Here is a 6,489-nt window from a genome sequence, read left to right on the forward strand (position 1 = left end):
ATTTATGGAAGAATCAACATCTATCCTCAAACTCTTCCAAAAAATTGGAGAAGAGGGAAGACCTGCAAGCACAATTACAAAGCCCGCATTACCCTGATACCAAAGCAAGACAAGAACCCTGCAAGAAAAAACATTACAGACTGATATCTCTGAAGAATATCAATGCAAAAATCCTCAGCAACATACTAGTAAATTGATTTGAACACCATATTAAAAGGATTATACACCATGACCAAGTGGGAATTATACCTGGAATGCAAAGATTGTTTCACATACAAAATAAAGCAATGTAATACACCACATTAACAGAATGAAGGGCTATAGCCACATGATAATTTCGATTGATACAGAAAAAGGATTTGACAAAATTCAACACCCTTTTATGGTAAAACACTCAACAAACTAGGAATAGAAGGAAAGTACTTCAATATAATAAAAGCCATATATATGAAAATTCCATAGCTGACAACACATTGAATGGCATAAGACTAAAAGCTTTTCCTCTAAGAGCAGGAACAAGGCAAGGATACGCACTCACACCACTATTGTTCAGCATGGCACTAGAAGTTCTAGCCAGAGCAATTAGACAAGAATAATGTGGGGGAGGGGAGCATCTAAATTGGAAGCAAAGAAGTAAAATTATCTCTTTTCACAGATGACATGATCTTATGTATGGAAAACCCTAAGAATGCCACACAAACTAAACAAAACAAAACAAACAAACAAAACCTTGTTATAACTAACAAAAAACTTTAGTAAAGTAGCAGGATAAAATGCCAACACACAAAAATCAGTCATATCTCTGTACACTAACAATGACCAACCTGAAAGGGAAATTAAGAAAACAATCCCATTCACCATAGCATCAAAAAGGATAAAATACATAGGAATAAACTGAGCCAATGAGGTAAAAGACTTGTGCACTGAAAACTACAAAACATTGCTAAAAGAAATCAAAGAAGATACAAATAAATGGAAAGACATCCTGTGCCTGTGGATTGGAAGACTTAATATTGTTAAAATGTCCATACTACCTAAAATGGTCTACAGATTCAATGCAATCAAAATTCCAATGGCATGTTTTGCAAAAATAGAAAAAAAAATTGTAAAATTCATACGGAATCTTCAGGGAACCTGAATAGCCAAAACAATTTTGAAAAAGAATGAAGTTGAAGGTCTCACACTTCCTGATTTCAAAACATACTGCAAACAATAGTAATTAAGATAATGTAGTACTGACATAAAGACAGGTATACAGAGCCCAGAAATAAATCATCATCAAGAGCCCAGAAATAAATCCTTGCATGTACAGATAAATGATTTCAACAAGGGTGCCAAGAACTACACAATGAGGAAAGAACAGACTCTTCAACAAAGTTTTGGGGAAAGTGGATATTCACATGCAAAAGAATGGTGAAGTGGGCCTTACCTTACACCACACACAAAAATTAACTCAATAGATTAAAGGCCTGAACATAAGACTTAAAACCATAAAACTTCTAGAAGAAAACATAGGGGAAAAGCTTCAGGGCATTAGATTTGGCAATGATTTTTTGGATATGACACCAAAAACATAGGCAGCTAAAGCAAGTTAGACAAATAGGGTTATATAAAAGTTAAAAAAAACTTTTGCAAATTAAAGGAAACAATCAACAGAGTGAAAAGATGACTTAAAGAGTAGGAGAAAATGTTTACAAATCATATTTCTGATAAGTGGTTAATATCCAGAATATATAAGGAACTTCTACAACTCAACAACAAAACCAAATAACCTGATTTTTAATTGTGCAAAGGACTTCAATGAACATTTCTTGAAAGAAGATATATGAATAACCAATAAGCATATGAAAAGATGTTTAACATCACTAATCATTAGAGAAATGCAAATCAAAACCACAATGAAATATCACCTCATACCCATTAGGTTGGCAACTATCAAAAGGACAGAAAATAACAAGTGTTGGTAAGGATATAGAGAAATTGGAGCCCTGTGCACGGTTGGTGGGAATGTAAAATGGTGCGGTCATTATGAAAAACGGTTTAAAAAATTAAAATTAAGACTATCATATTATTCAGCAATCCCACTTCTAGGTGGGATTGAAAAGAATCAAAGCAGGATCTAAAGAGATATCTGCACACCCATGTTTATTGTAGCATTATTTACAATAGCCAAAAGGTGGGAGCAGCCCAAATGTCCATTGACAGATGAATAAATAAACAAAATGTGGTATATACATACAGTGGAATATTACACAGCCTTAAAAAATTAAATTCTAGGGCCGGCCCGGTGGCACACTGGAGAGTGCGCCGCCTGGGAGTGCGTCGCTGCTCCCGCCGAGGGTTCGGATCCCATGTGGAGACCGGTTCCCGCTCACTGGTTGAGTGCTGTGCGTGCGCAACACCGAGGGTTGCGATCCCGTTGCCGGTCCCCAGTGCGGACACAACACCGAGGGTTGCAATCCCGTTACCGGTCAGTAAAAAAGACAAAAAGGAAAAAAAAAATTAAATTCTATCACATGCTACGACATGGACAAACTTGAGGGTGTTATGCTAAGTGAAATAAGCCAGTCATGAAAGGACAAATACTGTATGATTCCATTCACATGAAGCATGAGAAGTAGTAAAAATCATAGAATCATAAAGTAGAAAAATTGTTGCCAAGGCTGGTTGGAATGGAAAGGGAGAATTAGAGTTTATTACGTATAGAGTTTCAGTGTAGAAAAATGAAAATGTTCCAGAGAACTGTCGAATAACAATGTGAATATACTTAACACTATGGGACTGTAAACTTAAAATGGTTAAGATGGTAAATTTAATGTTATGTGTCTTTTACTTCACTTAAAAAATTTTTAATACTTTGAGATAAATAAAAATGAACATGCAACATACCAAAGCATGAGGGATGCAGCTAAAACAGTGCTAAAAGGCAGATTTATAGCTATAAATACCTGTTTCAAGAAAGACAAATGATCTCAAATCAATAACCCTTACATTTTAACACACTAGAAAAAGAAGCAATCTAAATCTAAAGCAAGCAGAAGAAAGAAATAATATAGATTAAAGTAGAAATTAATGAAGTTTAAAAACAATAAAGAAATCAATAAAATCAAAAGTTGGTTCTTTTTTTTTTCTTTTACATGAGACTTCATTCTGACAAAAGTTGGTTCTTTGAAAAGATTGACAAAAATGATAATCCTTCAGCTAGATTGACCAAGAAAAGTAAAAGAAGACTCAAGTCACTAACATCAGAAATAAAATAGGGACATTACTGAAAAAAAAAAAAAATAATATGAAGAAATTCTATGAATAATTGTATGCCAATATATTAGATAACTTAGGTAAAATGAACAAATTCCTGAAATTTCCTACTGAAATTAACTCAAGAAGATATAGAAAATCTGAATAAACCTATACCAAGTCAGAGATTGAATTAGTAATCAAAATCTAACCACACACACACAAAATTAGGCCCATATGGCTTTATTGGTGAATTCTACCAAACATTCAAAGAATTAATATCAATTCTCTACAAACTCTTCCAAAAAATATAAGAGGAGGAAACACATTCCAAGTTGTTTTATGAAGCCAATATTATCCTAATGCTGAAACCAAAGACGTTACAAGAAAACTATTGACCCATATCTTGTGAATTTTGACATCACAAAAATCCTCAATAAGATACTAGCAAACAGGATCCAGCAAAATATAAAAAGAATTATGCAACATGACTAAGCAGGATTTATCCCGGACATAATAGATTAGTTTAACATCTAAAAATCAATTAATGTAATACATCATATCAACAAATAAAAAACAAAACTAGATGATTATCTCAATAGATGCAGAAAAAGCATTTGACAAAAATCAAACACCCATTCATGATTAAAAAAAAAAAACTCAACAATCCAGGAATAAAAGGGAACTTCCTCAACCTGGTAAAGGACATCTACAAAAAGCCCACAGCTAATATGATACCTAATGGTGTATGACTATATCATTTCTTCATAAGATCAGGAACAAGGCAAGGATGTCTACTGTCATCTCTTCTGCTGGAGGTTCTCGCCAGGCAACTAGAGAATGCTATCAAATAAAAAGCATCCAGATTGGAAATGAAGAAATAAAACTACCTCTATTCACAGATGACATAATCTTCTATGTATATGTATTAGTCCATTTCTGTTGCTTATAATAAAATACCTGAAACTGGGTAATTTATAAAGAAAGGAAATTTATTTCTTATAGTTTTGGAGGCTGGAAGTCCATAGTCCAGGGGGTGCATCTGGTGAAGGCCTTCTTCTGGGTGGGAACTCTCTACTGGGTTCTGTGGTGGCCAGGGTGTCTGTCACATGGCAAGAATGGTCTGAGCAAGCGAGAGCTAACCTTCTCACTTGCTCTTTTTATAAAGCCACTAGAACTATGCCCATAACCACTCATTAAACTATCAGCCTATTACTACATGAATGTATCAATCCATTCATTAGCACTTGGTCCTTGCAATCTGATCACCTCTTGAAGGCCCCAGTTTTCAAATACCGTAGTTGGATTTCCCACCTTCTTAACATTGTTATAATGGAGATCTAGATTCCAGTTCATGAACTTTTGAGAGACAGATTTGACCCATAGCAATAGAATATTCCAAGGAATCTAGTAAAATTATTAGAACTAATAAATGAAATCAACAATGTTGCAGTGTGTTATTTCTACACATTTGCAGTCAACAATCCAAAAATGAAATTAATGAATAAATTTAACAAGAGACATTTAAGACTTGTACACCAAAAGCTACAAAACATCATTGAAAGAAACTAAAGATCTAAATGATTGGAATGAAATCCCGTGTTCATGGATTGGAAGAAAATATTGTTAAGATGACAATACCCCCCAAAGTAACCTATAAATGTCACACAATCTCTATCAAAATTCCCCCTGGTTTCCTTGTACAAATTGATAAGCCAACCCTAAAATGCATATGAAATTGTAAGGGACTCAGAGTAGCCAAAACAATCTAGAAAAAGAAGAATAAAGTTGGAGAACTCGCACTTCCCAAATTCAAAACCTACTACAAAGCAACTGTAATCAAGCAAATGTGGTACTAGCATAAATATACAGAGATTAATGGAATAGAATTGAAAATTCAGAAATAAATCCATATATCTATGGTCAATTGATTTTCAACAGGATTACTGTGAAAGTTAATTCTAGGTGTCACCTTGATTAGATTAAGGAATGCCAAGAAAACTGGTAAAGCTATCTTTTTAGGTATGTCTGTCCATGAGGGTGTTCCCAGAAGAGATGAGCATGAGATCCTGAGTGGACTGGATGGGAGAGATCTGCCCTCAATATGAGTGGGAACCATCCAATCTGCTCATATTGAGAGAAGAAAAAATGGAGAAAAAAGCTGAATCTCTCTTTCTATCTACTGGAGCTGAGATGTATTCTTCTTTCCTCATGAGAACTTGAGACTCTTCAGCTTTTGGGTTTAGGACTTACACCAAGCACACCATCAGCTTCCCTGGTTTTGAGGCCTTCAGACTTGGACTGAGCCATGCTACCAGCATCCAGTTTGCAGATGGCCTTTGTGGGACTTCTCTTCACAATTGTGTGAGCTAATTACCCTAATAAATCTCCTCTCATATATTTATACCACATCCTATTGATTCTGTCTCTCTGGAGAACACTGTTACAAGTACCAAGACCATTCAATGGGGGAAGACTATTTCCTCTAAATGGTATAGGGACGACTAGATATTCACATGAAAAAAGAATAAAATTGTACCCCTACCTCACACCATATACGAAAAATTAGCCCCAAATGGATTAAGGACCTAAATGTAAGAGATAAAATTCGTAACAGAAATTATAGGTGAAATATATAGTGAAATTATTCACTGTGGTTTTGAATTAGGCAATATGTTCTTAGATATGACACCAAAAACTCAAGTAACACAAATAAATAGATAAATTGGACTTCATCAAAATTTAAAACTTTTGTGTTTCAAAGGGCACTCTCCAAAAGTGAAAAGACATCCCACAAAACAGGAGAAAATATTTGCAAATAAATAGTTGTTGAAGCCGAGTGATGAAATGGGTATGTTGGGTTCATAATACAATTCCCTCCACATATATTTATATTTAACAACTTTAATAAGAAGAAATTTTTAACAAAATAAAAATTTTGCAATTATGAAAGGTTCCTTTACACCCTTCATGGTAGACACTATGCCCCTTGACCTCTTGGTTCCTTGTTTAAACTTTCCTTCTTCCCCATCCCTCAGCCCCTCAGTGCTCAGCAGTCTCCCACCCTCCCTTGAGTATTTTCTTCTCTCTCTCTCTCTTTTTTTTTTTTTTTGCTTCTTTTGAAAGACAGGAAAAGATGAAAGAAAGCCCAGCAAAAAACACCTCTTGATTTGTGCCTATAGTTCTGCAGACTCAAGATTTGAGATGGATTCATTTTATTTGATTATGAAGGTACCCTAATCTCTACTTCTT

Source organism: Galeopterus variegatus, unplaced genomic scaffold (assembly GCF_000696425.1).
Source record: "Galeopterus variegatus unplaced genomic scaffold, G_variegatus-3.0.2 Scaffold1876, whole genome shotgun sequence".
Taxonomy (NCBI): domain Eukaryota; kingdom Metazoa; phylum Chordata; class Mammalia; order Dermoptera; family Cynocephalidae; genus Galeopterus; species Galeopterus variegatus.